Below are 17,761 nucleotides of genomic sequence, written 5' to 3'. Positions count from 1 at the left end.
TCTTTGATGCTGTTTTTTTTTCTTCTTCTTTATTGTCAAAGTGAAGTACAGAGGAGTTACAGTTTCATCTATAAGGCAAGTACATTTGGCATTCCCTTTCACTTCCCTAGTTCCAATATAGTATCCAGAGTACTAAGATCAGTTACTGTGATAGCAGGGGTAAAACCACGGGAAGGGATTACGAGAGGGAAAAATATATATATATTTGTCGTTGTTTTGTATTGTTTTGTTTGTTCATCTATCTGTCTTTAGGTGGGGTACAGAAATGGTGGGACAAAAGGTGAACAAATGTAGCAGTGTTACTCACTAGACACTATGTGGAAAATGAACTATACAAGTTGTGAGTAGAGATGGGAGGGAAAAACTGGGAGAGAGCAAGGGAAGGGGAGAAATTGTCCATAAAGCAATGTACTCTTTTCGTAACTTATGTAGTTGCAACCCCTCTGTACATCACCTTTATAATAATGCTATTTAAAAAACTGCTTATGTGGACTACAACCATCCTTAGTTCATATAGCAATGTGAATCCATTTGTGGAAAGGATCACACTGAATTTATGTTGATATTTGAATATTTCTATTTTAAATGAATTTCACTTTTCAGTTTGTGTCCTGTATTACTTATGCATTTTGGCTACATAGTTGGTTTGACAATAGTGTTCACTAACCATTGTGTATTATTTTGATAAGAAGTAGGACACACTCACAAAATCTTGTGCTACTGGATTGTCATCAACTTGGAAATATACTGTGTTTTGTGTTATTCTGTCATATGGATTGTTTCATAGGAAAAAAAGATAAGCTCATCACCAGAAGCTTTCATTTCTGTCAGTGGCAAGAGAATGGAAGACATCTTGTTTGCCAGTCGGTCCTATATTGTGTGTCAGCCTTTAGTCTATGCTCACCACTGTGTAGGAGTGTTAAGGGCGAAAGTGAGGAAAGAGAGCTGTGAGAAGGGCCTCTTGCCTGACTCTCTTTGTTCTCATAGAAGACAAAGGCTCATGGACAGCATTCTGGGCTCTGCCTGGCCAGGTAGAGAACTGACCCATTTTGTTGTAAAGAAAGTTTGGAGATGAATATTATGTAACTGGTATCTACATAGTACCTTGATGTTCAGAAATACTGACCATATATTTATTCTCCCAGAGTCTCTTTGCAGTTTAAAGAAAACTACAAATCTTTTATTTTCAAGCCTCCAAATTTATAATATTTATTATTTATTATCAAGTTCTTTACAAGCCCTTTACTATGGTTTTCATTGAATCATAATTAAAGCTTGTAACTTTTGTGATCATTAAAGTTTGGAAGGCTGAGGCTGAGAGGATTCAAATTTAACATTAAGCACTCGCTGAAATTTAACCCAAATTTACCCTCTTCTAAATGCAGTGAGTATTTTTGCTCCAGTTCCCCAGTGTCAGTACCAATACTCCTCCTGTCTACAGAACTGCTGCTCAGACATGGGCAGTGTCACATGAGGTATGGGTACTTTGACAGGTAGTGATTACATTTGGCTTTACCATCTATCCAGTGAATCCCCTAGGAAGATATTTGAAAGAGACATTAAAATATTTTATTAGCATTATTCGTTGTACAAGATGGTGTTTCATCATATTTCCATATGTGTGCACAGTACACCCAGATCAATTCCCCCTCTATATCCCTTGGTGTTCTTTCCTTCCCATTATAAGTACTCTCAACAGATTTCATATGCACAAATATTTTCCTAAATATTTTCCAAATAAAGTACTTTGACTACATTCATCCTCATTTGTCTTCTTCAATTGCCCTCTCCTCCCCCACTAATAGCCACTTTTAACAGTCAGTCATATTTTCTTGTCACTCATTTTTATACGATGTCATTGTATTAGTGGTTTTCATCATAGTATTTGAGTTGTGTATATATTATTTTTTAATGAGACTAACCCTATTGCTTGGTCTCTTTGAAAGGGGAAAGTGTAAAGGCATTTTGTCTTCATAGACTGAGCCAAAAATGGAGCATAGAGAGACTTGTTGCTCTCTCCTTAATTGTAGGCCCAGTGCCCAGTATCTACTGCTTAGCTTCCTAACTTGTTGGCCTTGATAACTCAGCCAATAGAGTCCCACCTCTTACTGTGCTGGACTTGACTTTTCTTTGTTTGGGTCTGCAAGCATCTAGACCAATCAAGTTCTCTACAATTAATAAAGCAACAGATCCAAAATGGCTTTTGTTTATTGAGAAAATAGACCTTGTGACTTCTTTTGTAGTGATGTGTTGACAGTTTAAGTCCACAGACCTTGTGACCTTTTGTAGTGATGTGTTGACATTCCTAAGGAAATGGAAGCACTTGGAAAAAATCATACAGGAATAGGCTAGTCATGGTAGAAGACCAAAATACCCCAATAATTACACCCATATGACCACATGAGAAGATTCCAAGTGAAATGAACTCCACATTATGGAAACAAGAGTTATACCACTGTTGTAATTATTCTCATCATACCATGTGAACTCGTATTACTTTCCCCCCCCTCTTTTTCCTTGTCTGTTTGTTTGACTAAGTGGTTTGTCTAGTTTTGTTTCTCTTGTAGTCCCTTCCTGTGGCTGTACCCTCGCTACCACTGTACTACATCTGAGTACCCTGGATATTGTCTGATACGAGTAATAGAACTGGGGAAGGGAGAGAGAATACCAAAATCGAGAGATAAAGAACAAAAAGACAAACCATTCAAAAGCAACACTTAGAAACCATTTGGTGTAAACCAACTGCACAACTATTGGGGGGAGAGAGAAAGGGGGAGGGGGAGAGGGGAAATGAGGGAGGAGGTAACAAGTAGAACAAGAAATGTACTCTCTGCCATTCATATGAATCTGTAACCCTTCTGTACCACACTTTGACAATAAAAAAATAATTAATTAAAAAAAAAGTGCTGCAATGGAAAAAAAAAAAAGACCATTGGTTTGGGGGCTGGGAATATGGCCTAGTGGCAAAAGTGCTTGCCTTCTATACATGAAGCCCTGGGTTGATTCCTCAGCACCACATATATATAGAAAACGGCCAGAAGTGGCGCTGTGGCTCTAGTGGCAGAGTTCTGGCCTTGAGCAAAAAGAAGCCAGGGACAGTGTTCAGGCCCTGAGTCCAAGGCCCAGGACTAGCTAAAAATAAAAAAAAATTTTTTGAAGACCATTGGTTTACACACACACACACACACACACACACACACACACACACACACACACACCAATGAGTGAAACATATCAAACGTCAACTAATAGAAATGTTATTTTATTCTTTAAATGCCAGAAGTTTTTTTCTTGTAACAATAATTACAGAGCTTAAATTCTTTGTGTGAAGAGCAAAATAATGGACACATTTGGAATTAAAGCAATGGCCATGGCATTTTATGTTTATATCAAAAAGTCAAATTAATTTTCTTCTATTTGGCATCTTTGAATAAGATATAGAGAGATAATACATAAATGAATATTTTGTCCTTTAACAGTATGGTGGTTTTCATTGTTACTTTGATATTTACTCATGATTTTTAATCATGTCCAGCAAATATATTTGGGTCATATATAATGTCATTATCTTTGGTAACCACAGTTTTGGTCACTTTATTAAAGGAGGAATGAGAAAAGTGATAATATTAGAGTGATGGATAGTTAAATTGCTTTCTAAATACAAATATTCTCTATGAATCTCTTCTGAAGGAGTATGTAGATTACTGATGAGTCATTATTGTGTGTTTGCTTTAATTTTGACTCCTAAGAAAGTGCAGAGATAATTCTAGAAATAGAACAAATCTAAGTGTCTGGGTTAGAAGGCATTTGGAAGTGAGAGAGTAAAAGACAGTGAAGTATGTGAATATAACTGTAGTACTTCATAAGTATACATAAAAATTGGATAATGAACATTATTAAATTATTTAATCATTAAAATTGATTAAGAAGGATAAGAAAGAGTAATACAAGAGGTAAGTTTGATCAAAGAAATTTATAAGTATATGTGAAAATCCTACCATCAGCACCTCTCTTTATAACCAATATACTCTGAGGCACCACCCATTCACAAAGTGAGAGAGAGGCAGAAGGAGACAGAGACAGAGAGAAAGAAAATAGAACAAAAAGAATAAGTTTCTACTTTAAGTACTGTAGGAGATTTTTTCCTTGTTTATAAAATTAAGTAATAAGGTGACCCAGTCACACATTGTGAACGTTAATTCATGTAGTATGTTTAAAGTGCAATGGAATGTTTTTGGTTTCTAGTAAAAATTAATAGCGGTGAGCTATTCTTATGATACTACACAGTGCTTTGCTAATTACATAATAGCACTAGAAAATTAATTACATTTGTTTGAGCTCTAAATTATATTTGAAGGATTAGATTAGGTCCTGTCTTCGGGCTTTCTGATGTACCTTCTCAAAAGCAGCTTGTCTCTCAGTTTTGGACCAAAGAGAAGTTATTAAGGAAACAAACTTTACAGATGAGTAAAGTCTTCTGGGACTGGAAGTCCAGGTGGGTGCCTTATTAAAAAAAATCAATAACAAAAATGTCTTAATTACTCATAGTTTGAACTTTTAATTAAAGCTATTCATGTTTTAAATCCTGTTGGATTTGAATAACTGTCTGGTAGGAATATGGCCAAGTGAAGGAATTATGAGCAAAAATCTAGACAGCTGTGGTAGACTAGGTGAAGCGGGGATGGGGAGGTGGTTGGGTGGGGGGATCTTGACTATTTGGGCTTTCATTCTTGCACAGTGGTTAGCCACATGCCTTGAAATTGGACAGGAGCTTCAAGTTCTGCACAAAGCCCACCATCTCCTTGTGCTGCAGGTGCAAACTCCTATGGCATTACAATTAACTAACCATTCCTGCTAAAAGAGTGTTTTATTGTTTTATTTTTCACTTGGAATTATATTTTATCAGTTCATATTATAAGTTCACATTATAACTTTAAAAATAATTATTTACAGAGAACCTTTTGCTGATGGGCATGGTGGTACATACTTCTAATCCAAACCTTGGGGAAGTTGATGCAGGAGGATCCTGAGTTTGAGGTTAGACTGTAATACGTAAAGACTGAGATCCAAAGAATCATGATTTGAGGCCAATCCAGGCAGAAAAGTTGATGAGACTGTATCACCAAAGGAACCAGAAATAAGCAGGGCTTGAGGCCTGTCTCTAGTGGTAGAGTATCAGCCTAGCAAGTGTGAGGTTCTTCTAAGTACAAATTCAGTACCACAAAACAAAACAAAACAAAAATTAATAGCAAGAAGAAAACTCCCTTTTCATAAAAGAGAAGTTCTTAAAATAATTCAAATGAAAAATTAAAATGTGTGAATATCTACTTTTTCTAATTGAGAGTAGAATTTGAATACAATAATTACAGAGTAATAACTCTGCATCTCCTGTGAAAGAGAAAGTTTATTTGATCTGTTTTTGTTATTGTTGTTTTTGTTACAAAAGTGTAGAGAGGTTATTTTGATTAAAAAGTAGTATATTCATATCCGGAAAGGAAAGCTACTTTTGGAAAGATTTTAATCAGAGGTGACATTTCATTTTCTTTTCTTGTGTTTTGGGCTAGTATCTAGCATGTTACTTTTTTATAGTTTGAATTGCCAGCCCTTATTTTACGTCCTACATCCAGAATAAAACAGTATATTCATAGCTGGTCTCCATGCCTCATTAATGTCCCTTATTCAAACTGTTTTACCTTGTAATGATATAACTTTTAGCTAGGTAGGAGGAATAAGTCAAGCTCTATTGTACAACAAAGAGATTAGAGTTAATGATATGCTCTTGAAAAATTCTAAGAGTGCTTGTTCCTGCAGAAATGCTATGTATTTTAATGCATGCTAATTAGATGGATTTAGTCATTCCACAATGTATACATACTTTAAAACATAGTATTATAAAACACAAGTACATACAATTTAATCTGTCAATGTGACAATAAAAAAAAACAATCCAAACTCTACTGTTCTTTGCTACCAGATTGTTATTGGCAAAATAAATATGGTATTGCATTTTTCTTGACCTAAATTTAATTGCAAAAGCTTTCTCATACCTTAGGCAGTCAGGAGTGATTTAAACTTCTGGAATACTCCTCTTTCTCATAGTCACATGACAATTATCCAAAACCACATTTGCTCACAATAATTTGTGAGTTTGCTACAAATAATCCAAATGATACTGGTTATTATAAGCAGTTACTAGATTTAGATTCCAGATAGAAAATGTTCTCCACATTTTCTAGAAGTATATAGATATGTTCTACAAGCATATATACTGAAAACAGATATGATCTTATAAAATATTTCCTTTAAGGATCTTGTGTAATGAAATAGTAGATTTTGAATGAGAGAAGTGTTAATTGGAAGAATTTCAAAGCAGACATTAACTTAGTTGTGATCTATTTTTTTAAATGTTGTCACTCTTTAGCTAAACTTGCATGTAGTAAAATGACTTTCTAATTGCCACAGAAGAAAAACATCCCACTTAAGTAGGCAGAGATGGCCTTCATTCTATTTGGGTCCCAGGGTCCTGACTTACATGCAGTAGACAAGATGTAGTAGATGTTTAAACACATCATGCCTTTCAATGGGAGATGCTTCAAAGACTGGAAAATGGGAGAAAACTAAAGAGACTTGCTTGTTAGTACATCTTTTCTAATGCAAATTATTATGTGTAATTTCTGTAACCATCATTACTTTATAAGTACAACACTTTTCTAGTAAAGGTTAGGAACAATAAAGGCATGTTGGAGGCATCATCATATTTGGCTTATCTTTTAGCATGGCATCACTCCCCCATGAGTCCTCTGTAGGTCTTTTATGACATTAGGTGAGTAAAAGTTAATGCTTCAAACTCATTTTACTTGCAAGCCTTTGATTCAGGTCATTCAAGAATGGATTTTCTGGCAATGGAAAGGAGCTTTTCAGTTTACTTATGTTCTGTTCTTCTGGTGTTTTTTCCATTCTAAATTATTACCAGTTTCAGGGATTCGGACATGTTTCTTAACTTCCTTAAAAAAGTTCGTTAACTATGTATGTTATAGACATTTGGAGGAAGATAGTAAAGCAAAAATGAATATATGAGGTACATTTAGATTTTAACTCTAGCCTCTTTTTCAGGAAATTATCATCTAAAGTTTGTCAACTTTATTTTATACACGTGATTTACATGCAGTAGACTTAGAAAGTAGACTTTCAACCATTGTCCTACCTTTCCTTTTCAGTAAGTCCATCATCTACTAGAGATAATAAAATTGTCACTATTCACTTTTCTTATTTCTGGTGACAAATCTATTCATGATACTCATGACTTGGGAGTTTCTAAAACCTTTTTGCAGTTTGTGTGATAAAATGAAATATTCTCCTACCTACATTTGTATGTGATTGAAGTGAATAGGGACAGCCTAGTAATACTTATTCATTATCAATCTAAAAACTAAAATTGTCATAGGATGGGAGGGAAGAATGTGGAATTGTAGGGTCTTTCATGATCTCTGTGTGCTGACACAATTTCCAAACTTAGAAACCATTTACTTCCTGATTTTGTTTTATTCTCTATAATACCTTTCTATTGTACAAAATAGTTTTTTGTTTTTTTTTAAATGACAAACTGATGGTTCAACTGAGGATTGGCAACTCTCTCTTACTTTTTTCACTCAAGGCTAGTGTTCTACCACTTGAGCCACCACTCTACTTCTGGCTTTAAGAAAATGGTGGCTAGGGCTGGGGATATGGCCTAGTGGTAAGAGTGCTTGCGGCTTATACATGAAGCCCTGGGTTCAATTCCCCAGCACCACATATACAGAAAAACGGCCAAAAGTGGTGCTGTGGCTCAAGTGGAAGAGTGCTAGCCTTGAGCAAAAAGAAGCCAGGAATAGTGCTCAGGCCCTGAGTCCAAGGGCCATGACTGGACAAAAAAGAAAAAGAAAAAGAAAATGGTGGCTAATTGGAGATAAGAGAATCACAAGCTTTCTTGCCTGGGATGGTTTTGAACTGTGATCCTCAGATCTCAGGCTCCTGAGTTGTTAGAATTACAGGTGTGAGCCACCGACCACCTCCAGCCTACTTTAAATATCTTTGACTTTATGAACAGTATTTCCAATCTTTTTTTGGGGGGTAGAATCCTTCCAGTCTAATTGTATTGTATTAGGCTTTTACTGTTCAGGTAGCATCACTTTCTAAAATACCACTCACTAGACTATTTAGAAACAAGTATTTAAGTTTATATAAAATTATAGATTCCTCTATGCAGGTATAGATCAAATCACTCTTGGTTCCCCCCTTTCCTGTTTCCAAAGTTGCTTCAAAATCTGATGTCCATGTTTCATCAGTCACCTTCTACATAATCATCTACATGCTGTATTCACTCTCCAAGAACAGGATTCTCTAGAATTTGCTTCTTTTTTAAACCATGAAGAGAAACAGAATTTGTAGAATACAGGTAGCTAGATTACAGGCTTGAGCTACCACATCTGGCCCTCAAGTATGCAAACTACTTTTAGTAAATTTGTTACTTGATTCTAAAAGAATCACACCGAATTCATGTTTGACTACTTTTAAATGCCAACATATAACTGCAGATGTTTTAACTTCCTACACTGAGTTCAGCTTGACTCACTGGAATGTTGTTTGCAGCTGCTATTATGACTGAATTCAGTTTTTTTGTATGAGCTTTGCCACCAATGACTTTTCTGATCTAAATTACTGCTGCAGCAGTGTTTGTTGGGTCCACTTTTCTTTTCCACTTCCATTTTTCTTAACGTTTATCAGGGAGACTTTAAAGCATTAAATTTCAATTTCTACATAAAGATTGCATTTTCACTTGTTTAAATGCAACGGGGTCTTCCTTAGTTGTGTATTGGGTTTTTTCCCTAGGTCTTTGACAGATTTGGAAAAGGAGTTGTTACGATAATTGTTATTGTAAAGTGTGTTATCTATCATATAAGACGGGCTTTAGTATCATGATTCTAACATGGAAGTCAGCCTGATTCACCAAGGTCTCTAAACATGCCCTTTAGAGTCACCCAGCTTACAGTAACATTGTGGATCCATCATTTGATTGACGTTTTAATTTAGGCAAATCATTTTGCTACTTTAGTCCAGATGCAATCATTGAATAGCTATCACTCTGCATGATCTATTTTGAGAAGTTCTATATTTACAGTACTGGTTCATTGCCAGGTACAGACTAGTTGCCAAATGTATGGTATATATAAACTCTTCAGCACTACTGAAAATAAGATTGAGGTAAAGAACGTAAGCTATGCACTAAACTGCTGGCTTTATTTGTTCCCTACTCATAGACAGCATGACCTTCCGACACATCATGTCCGCTTACAACTGATTAAAGAATTCCAGAGAGAGAGAGAGAGAGAGAGAGAGAGAGAGAGAGAGAGAGAGAGAGAATGAATAAATCTATTCCTGGTATGATAAAGCATAGTATAAAGTATCTGCGATTAGTGTTTATATAGGAATGCAAAGATGATACTGGTCAAGGCAAAAATCAGATACCTAGGTTGAAGATACAGTTTATAACATCAGAGCTGGTATTTGTGACAAGTCCAGGTACATGAGTTAAACTCATGGAGGTATATAGTTCAGGTTCTTAGACCTAATGTAAAATATTCTGAATAGTTGCTCAATTATGTTGTAAAATGTTAAAAATATTTACAGAAAATATGTTGAGATAGATTAAAAAAAGCAATGTAAAAGTGGCATTGTTAACTGTAAATTATACAGTGTTGAGAAGCACATAAGTGATTCTTTGTCAAGAATTACAATGTATCAGGGCCCATATTTTTCTTCCTTGACAATTCCAGTTTCAGTTCTACTGCATTACCCAAAAGACTATGTCCTCACATACTGTAACAACAACAACAAAAAAGATAGGCACATTTTACTTTCAAATGTGACTTCCCATGGAAAGCACGTGATGGGGATCAAGTTTGGGTGGTATTTGATATATGGTAGACAATCTCTGAACTTTTTATTAGAAGATATAAGATGAAATATTTACTGGATGTGTGAACTTGGAGAGTGACAGCTTGCATTGACAACTGTATTCTCATCAGTAATCTAAAGGCAGTATTCTCTTCTTCTGAGCATGGGTACACGAAGGGAGGACACCTATGAGAATGTCTGAAAGTAAAGAACCTGGCCCAGCACAGGCGGATATTAGACAGGGGTCAAAACTGCATGCATTATCTTTAAAGCATTTACACTTCATTTTCTACAGCTTTCTAGTGAATCTGAATATTTATCTTGAAAGAATGTGTTAAGATTACAATATAACTTCACTTTCCATTTATCTTTTCAAGCAGTAAAAGTAACATTAAGGATAGCAAATATGTTTTTCTTAAACTGTTTTACCACTTTTTTTCTTTTCTCTATAAATTTTGTTTGTATGCCTTTCTGCCCTACCTTTGAATTTCTATGATTTGCAGCTTTGGCTGGCCTCTCTAATACATCTATTTATTTTGCTCACTAAGGAAATTGTGTAAAGTGCATACTAATTAGGTAGTAAATATACTGCTAGCAGCAGCCGAATGAAACTCAATATACAACAACATCTGAATGCAGCTGGCATGAGCATTGTGAGATGTCATTGCTTCTTAGGATTGCTTAGTTCATGCAGCACAGTGATAAAGCTAAAATATTAAACAAGGTATTTAGGTTTTCCAAATCAGAATACACTTTTGCTAATGCAAAGTATTTCAAAGCAATTCCCATTGCTCTTCTAGGATTTCTCCTTGGAACAAGGCCTGGAAGTAATGTATTGGAAGGACTATATGAGATTACAGCCCAAATGAATTATTGCCACATTATAGCAAAAACAGCCAGAATGTGATTTTGCTTGAACTTTGAAAGAAACATGGTGTAATAGCAGCTCAAGTAACCCTTACAGAATTTATTCATTTTAGGATTAATTCATATATTTAAAAATCGTCCTTGTAACTGCATTTTTTTTTCTCCATTTTGTGGTTTGGTTTTTTTTTTTTGGGGGGGGGTGTTGTTGATTATACACTTTTAGATTTCAACTCATTCCCTTTCTTTGGGTCTAATTTTGCATGCTACTGGAATACATACAAATTAATTATTAAGTGCACATTAAAATATACGTGATATTAAGAAATTGTCCAAGGTGCGCCGCCTTATGTCATGATTATCAACTCCATGAAAAAAACATATTTTAGTGATTGTCTGTCATACCACTGGTACTGTTCCAGATAATTTAGCATTTACAGAGCCTAACAAAAGTAATTCTGCTTGTAAAGAGAAAGTAGGGACTTTTTTTTCATTTCTTTTTTATTTATTTATTATTTTTAACTTGATGATTTTATGTGTAACTGCTTAATAGCTAGTGATAAACAATATTTTTACACACACATATAATCATAAACTATGTTGGAGTAGTTTAGCCATTCCCTTTGAAATATCTCTAGCCAATATAAGGGAACAGTAGTGGCTTGGGATATTTAGATATATTAGTTGGAATGTGAAAATTTTGGTGATTTTTTTGATACTAAAAATGGTATTTTTCAATCACTATATGGACAGATGTATTATTTTTATACACACTTGCCTGCATGCACACACACACACACATATTCAGTTTTGTATTTTTGTCTTGCATGTGAAAAATCAGTGTGCCCAGCAGACCAATACTCACTGATTTCTCTTTTTTTTATATGCAAAGTTTTATTTAATATAAAAGAAATGGAAGAAAATTCTTTCTTTTTAAGTCACTGTTTAGTGGGTGCACCTGGATATAAATGGTGTCAGGCGGACTTTTTTTTTGTAGTCTAAAGAGGGGACACAGTGCTTGGAGTCACTCTATATCAGAGGAGCCTAGACCTTGCTAACCCAATAAAGGTTTAGGTTCAGGCACCATCCCTTACATCTGAAAATTATTAGACTTCAACAAGAATATTTCTTCCTCTTAGTTTCTGGATTTTGGAAAAAAAGTTTTATATTCACTTAGTTGAAAATTACTTATTTAATAAATGAGCATATGCTCCCATTTAGACTGCAAAATATAGGTAGCTTAAAGCACCCTTCGTATCTAAATTCTTAGTAATACAACTCAATCGATGATGGCTGGATTTGATGTATTTTTGAAGCTAGACTTCTGTAGAATTTTATTAACAACTTTTGGTCTAAATTCACTCATTCTAGATGAATGACACAATGATGTTTTGTTTTACCTGGCCAACTTCGGTTTGGAAATGATCAAAGTCATTCACAGCTATTCATTCACTTTTGTTGCTGAGTGAGCACATTTATTCCCTGTTAAAGGAATGAGCTCTGCCTGCATATTGTCACATACGATTTGGATTACAAGAACAGAATGTTAATGGGGGAAAAAAGTAAAGCACTGGAAACAAGAAAGAACTCCAGACTTGTTTCTTTATAAGAGTAGGTTTTGAATTTTTCTTCTACCAAGGCTGATTTCTTTGCAGGAGTGCATATGCTGCATTTTTATCCTTCTGTAATGATTAACTGTTGATGATTCTATTCTTTTTTTTTGCCCCTCCTGGGCCTTGGACTCAGGGCCTGAGCACTGTCCCTGGCTTCTTTTTGCTTAAGGCTGGCACTCTGCAACTTGAGCCACAACATCACTTCTGGCCGTTTTCCATATATGTGGTGCTGGGCAATTGAACCCAGGGCTTCATGTATACGAGGCATTGTTGATGATTCTGTTAGATGATTTGAGTGAATAGTTTCCCAAACTGAAATTATGTTTATACTTTGTGATAATATTCCCATGACTTAAAAACGAACTTCAATTTAGGCTTCTTTCTAGTTTTTATTAATATCAATAACATAATTGGAAGTATAATGCTTTTAAAGTGTGCTTACTCCACACTCGATAAAGAAAGTCATTGGGAAATTTGTCTCATATCTCTTTAATTTTGCTCTTCCCTTTGATATATCTAGTGAAAAAAGTGAATTTTTAATTGTACTAACGTTATTCAAGTACAGAGAAACTACATGGCTTCCATGTTTGATAGAAATACATCTGCCATTGACATATGGAAAATTGACATTTTAATTGAAAAGCAAACATCAATTCATGGTGTTAAGTATGTTTAAGTACAGCTGGACACTAGTGAAGTAGCTTATACTCCTAGCTACTAAGGAAATTGAGATATGAAGATTATGGTTTGAAGCCAGCCCATGCAGGAAAGTCTGTGAGACTCTTATATCCAATTAACCAGTAAAAAGCCAGAGGCAGAGTTATGGCTCAAGGTGGTAGAGAGCTTAGCTTTGAGCCAAAAAGCTAAAGAACAGAGCCCAGGCCTTAGTTCAAGCTCTAGTTGCAACATACATGTGCGCGCACACACACACACACACACACACACACACACACACACAGAGAAATGTTTAAATATAAAGTATATTTAGTGCAAGTTGTTGGGATTTCATAAAATTTGAGTGGTTTTATAATCATTTAAGCATTTTTTAAAATAACTCAGGATCACTGAAGATGATTAGATACACTAGAGTGCTTAACCTTACCTCCTATGTACACATAGCTTTCTGAGTAAAAGGTTAGGGATCTATCAGTCTTGTTATTTCAAGAAAGATTTGTTTCTTTCCTGTCTGGTTGTCACTAAATCTGAAGATTTTGTTTTTGTCACTCTTCTATATATGTGTGAAGAATAATGGAAACAAAGGGAGAAAGGCAGTGAGTGTTTCACAGATGAATAGCAGAACAAGACAGTGTTTCACCTCCAGGTCACAAGCCTGAAAGCAGAGCAGGCCTGGTGGGATTCTATCTGACAGCAGCTCTGTGATAGAAAAATGAAAATAAAGAGGTAGACCCAGATCATAAGTCTCAGATCTCTTTGTTAGATGCCAAGAATCTTAAGGAGATAGATGTCTCCCATGCCATATATTTATGAACTATTTTTTAAAAGTCACGGTAGCTGGGCACTGGTAGCTTCTACCTGTAATCCTAAGTAGTCAGGAGGCTGAGATCTGAGGATTGCAATTCAAAGCCAGCCCAAGCAGAAAAATCCATGAAACTCTTATCTCCAATAAACTACTCAGTAAAAGCTGGGAGTGGTGGTAGAGCGCTAGCCTTGAGCACAATGAGGCTCAGGGACAACACCTGGGTCTGAGTTCAAGCCTGAGGATGGGAAAAAAAGAAAACTAAATAATGGATTCCATTTAGGAATGTCACATTTATCTTATGTGATTCTAACAACCCCATAATTTAGAGAGATCGGTGAGGAAGAGGGTTGTCTGTACTTTCTGTGGTGAAGACAATTAGAATACTGTTTACATCTTCAAAACGTCAAAGCTGGGACCCTGGCCCTGCAACCATTGTAGATGTTGTGATGACAGCTTCAACTTGAGAGTTACTCTTCCATTATGTTGTAATTCACACTCTTATTATTCTTTATTATACTTTTCTTCTATTGATAAGATTTTATATATTAATGGTAAGATACATTTCAATCAGGCATATTGTGGGGAGGGGAAGTAGAAGAAAAATGAAGGAGGAGATAACAGGTTTGACGTAATCACTCCCCTGTGTATATAACGCTAACCCACTGTACATCACCTTGACAAAATTATATTATTAATAAATAAATTAATCAAAAGATATATTTCAAAAGCAGTAAATGCATTTTACAAAACATGTTTAAAGCATTAAGTGGTAGATAATAATAACAGAAAATCAGATATACTTTTGTGGAGGACTTATTAATTAATCAATTTGCGTGGTTATGCTATTGAGTAGTCTTTTTTTCTCTGCTTCTTAAATCTGTTATTCATTACTGTCTTCTACTTACTGACAGGAAATACTTTTAATTTGTTGTAGTCAGCCAATTCATGGAATATTACTGATATGATTTGATAAATTTGGAAATGTAGATGGTTGTAATTATAACATGAAACCAGTATGTAAAGAAAACCAATTTTTTCAGTAATCTTCATTTGTATTGAAATCTATATTAAGTAGATCTACACTAAAATGTTTCGTCTTACCTATCCTGCTCTGAAGAACCCCAAGAAAACATAAATATTAACAGAAGTGTTAATATTACAAAGTCCGAGTGAACATATTTTATGCAATGCTAATTAAAGAAAAATTCAAAACCATTACTTATTGATTACAGTCAAGGGATATGATAGGAAGAGGAACATATAATTGTTAATGTTATTTCCAAGGCTGGACCAATTTCAAAGGCAAGTTTTGTTTCAATATATAGACGATAACTTACCAAGACATCTTGGTTTCCTTTTCTCTCTTGTAGTAGCCCTGAAAAAAATCACTGTCTGTGTTGATAACACTTAAGCTGGCAAGATGGCCAGAACAAACATACCAATATGCATACACATGAATATATACAGCCATATCTTTCACATTTGGATTACAGTTCTTAACAGGACATCAAAATTCCTCACCAATTACTTTGCTTTTCAGTTCTATCTTGCATTTAAGCTTTCAGCTCTGTCTTTGTCTCAACTTTTCTTTTCTCTAATCCTTACATATCTTCATCACTCTTACTAAGAGTTAATGGCCTTATTCTTATTGAACTGAGAGAATACCTGCAATTAGAAGAGACATTCCACTTTTCCCATCTCCAAATCTACAAAATTATCAAATATTCTGTTCGAGAACACTTGAATTTTCTTAAGTACAGCCACTTCACTTGAGGATTTAACCCTATTCCTAAATTCCTATGAAAGAATTTCTCCTGCATTTAGCCATCACTTTTCTATAATCATTTTTCTTTTACTAACAAGCTTCCCATTAGCATAAATATATATGCAATAATTTTTAATGAAATGTCTATCCCTTGAACCCATGGTACCCTCAGTTCTTGTTATGTTTTTTTGCCTCCAAAATTCCTTGCGTTTTTCCACTTCCTTTGAATGTTTCCTAATGAATCAACAGGAATCAGCCTCCCCAACCTTCCGATTCCCTAAAACCACACTGCAGAAGTCATCCATTTCACCATGATGCAGAGCACCGATTTCTTTTCTTTTTTCAGACTTAAAAAAGTGTTTTCTTATCTTTAAGTATTTATACAAAGGAATTGCCATTCAACAAAGTAGTTAATGAGTACAATACATATTGATCAATGTCACACTTTCAGATTTTATTCTTTTTTATTTATTGTTGTTTTAGCAGTGATATACATCAGGGTTACCATTAGATATGCCAGGTAATAAGTATATTTCTTTCCATTTGCTTAGTATCATCTGTTCCCTCATTCTCTCCCATTCCCTCCCTCTCATCTCTGCCACTAGTTGTTTGGTTCACTTTCATCAGTGACCAGTGCAGCCAGTGGGCCCCACTGCCGCACTTTTTCACCCATTTTCCACGTATTCTGTGCCCTCTCCACAGCTTCACTCAAATGTGCACATGTATAATCCATAGGTAAAGAATAGACTTGTCTAAAAACCAAAAGACAAATTAAGAAAAGATCTTTTGTCTCCTTTATCTTTGGAGTTTGTTTCCATATGTATATAATTTTATGTACATATGAGGAGGGTACTACAACGCAGTGCTTTTCTCCTAAGACTGGCCTTTTTTGGTCTCACTGTATATGGCTATCTAGAATCTTGTATACTTTGTCATATCCTGTTGTGTTTTAAATCCAACTTCCACATATCAGAGGGAACATGCATTGTTTATTGCTGACTTTGGCTTACCTTGCTCAACATGATTTGTTCTAACTCCATACATTCCCCTGAGAATGCCTTTATTTTATCTTTTCTGATGGTGGTGTAAAATTCCATTTTGTATTGGAACCACTCATGTGCTCAAGGCTAGCTCTCCACCACTTCAGCCACATGTCCACTTCTGGTTCTTTTGCTGGTTATGTGGAGAAGAGTCTCATGGACTCTGCTGCCTGGGATGGCATGCAACCATGATATTGATTTGCTAGGGATACAGTTGACTACCACAAGCACCTTATTTTTCCACTCTGTTCGATGCTGGTGATTTTTGACATATGTTCTTACAAACTTTGGGACTCCTTTCGTTTTCTATCCAGGATCCTTCTCTGCTTTTAGGAACTAGAATCACAGACGCCAACCAACAAAAGTCATTGGAGGTCTAAGGTTGTTTTTTATTGTTGTTGAAATTGCCTATTCTTTCAAAAGTAAATTGTGGAGGGGTGCCATTGACTCTCACCTGTAATCCTAGCTACCCAGCAGGCTGAGATCTGAGGTTGGCAGTTCAAAACCAACCTGGGAAGGAAATTACGTGAGACTTTTATCGCCAATAAAGTACATAGAAAAGGCTGGAAGAGGTGCTCAAGTGGTAGAGCACTGGCCTTGAAAAGACAGAGCCCAGGCCCAGCACCAGCCACCAGCAAAAAAAAGAAGAAAGAATGAAAGAAAGAGAGAGAGAGAGAGAGAGAGAGAGAGAGAGAGGTTCTTAAGGAAGGAAGGAAGGAAAAAAGAAAGAAAGAAAGGGAGAAAGGGAAAAAAACCCCCACCAAATTATGGGTGAGAGACTTGGTGTCTACATCCTCAGCAACCTGAAGGATGAGGGATGGAAACAAGCCACAGCCTAAGGCCTGGAAGCTGGGGCCCACTTAATTTCAGTATCAGGTACAAAGTAGATTGTGATCCTTTTGTATGTTCCTCAATGACAGTGTCAATAATTCAATAAAAAAAAGTCTTATTAATTTACAACTTCAATTAAATGTCGTTGGAATTTCTTTATATTAAGATTTTTTTTCAGTGAAATTTTAAATGAACATTCTGGCCCTATTTCCTTACTAGAAAGATTTTTCCTTGA

At 35.5% G+C, this 17,761-nt stretch overlaps 1 protein-coding gene across 8 annotated transcripts in view; it reads left to right on the top strand.

Annotated features, from left to right (window-relative positions):
• Nucleotides 1-17,761, top strand: part of Gulp1 (GULP PTB domain containing engulfment adaptor 1) — a 216,083-nt gene that overhangs the window by 102,454 nt on the left and 95,868 nt on the right. For 5 of the 8 annotated variants that reach the window (XM_048345117.1, XM_048345110.1, XM_048345112.1 and 2 more), the window contains exon 3: nucleotides 1,412-1,493. The exons of the other annotated variants lie outside the window; for them this stretch is intronic. The gene's annotated coding sequence lies outside the window, so the exon portion shown is untranslated. The remainder of the gene's footprint in view (nucleotides 1-1,411; nucleotides 1,494-17,761) is intronic. 8 annotated transcript variants of the gene reach the window in all.

The sequence above is a fragment of the Perognathus longimembris genome, chromosome 4, assembly GCF_023159225.1.
Source record: "Perognathus longimembris pacificus isolate PPM17 chromosome 4, ASM2315922v1, whole genome shotgun sequence".
Lineage (NCBI taxonomy): Eukaryota > Metazoa > Chordata > Mammalia > Rodentia > Heteromyidae > Perognathus > Perognathus longimembris.
This window is presented reverse-complemented; position numbering and strand designations above follow the sequence as displayed.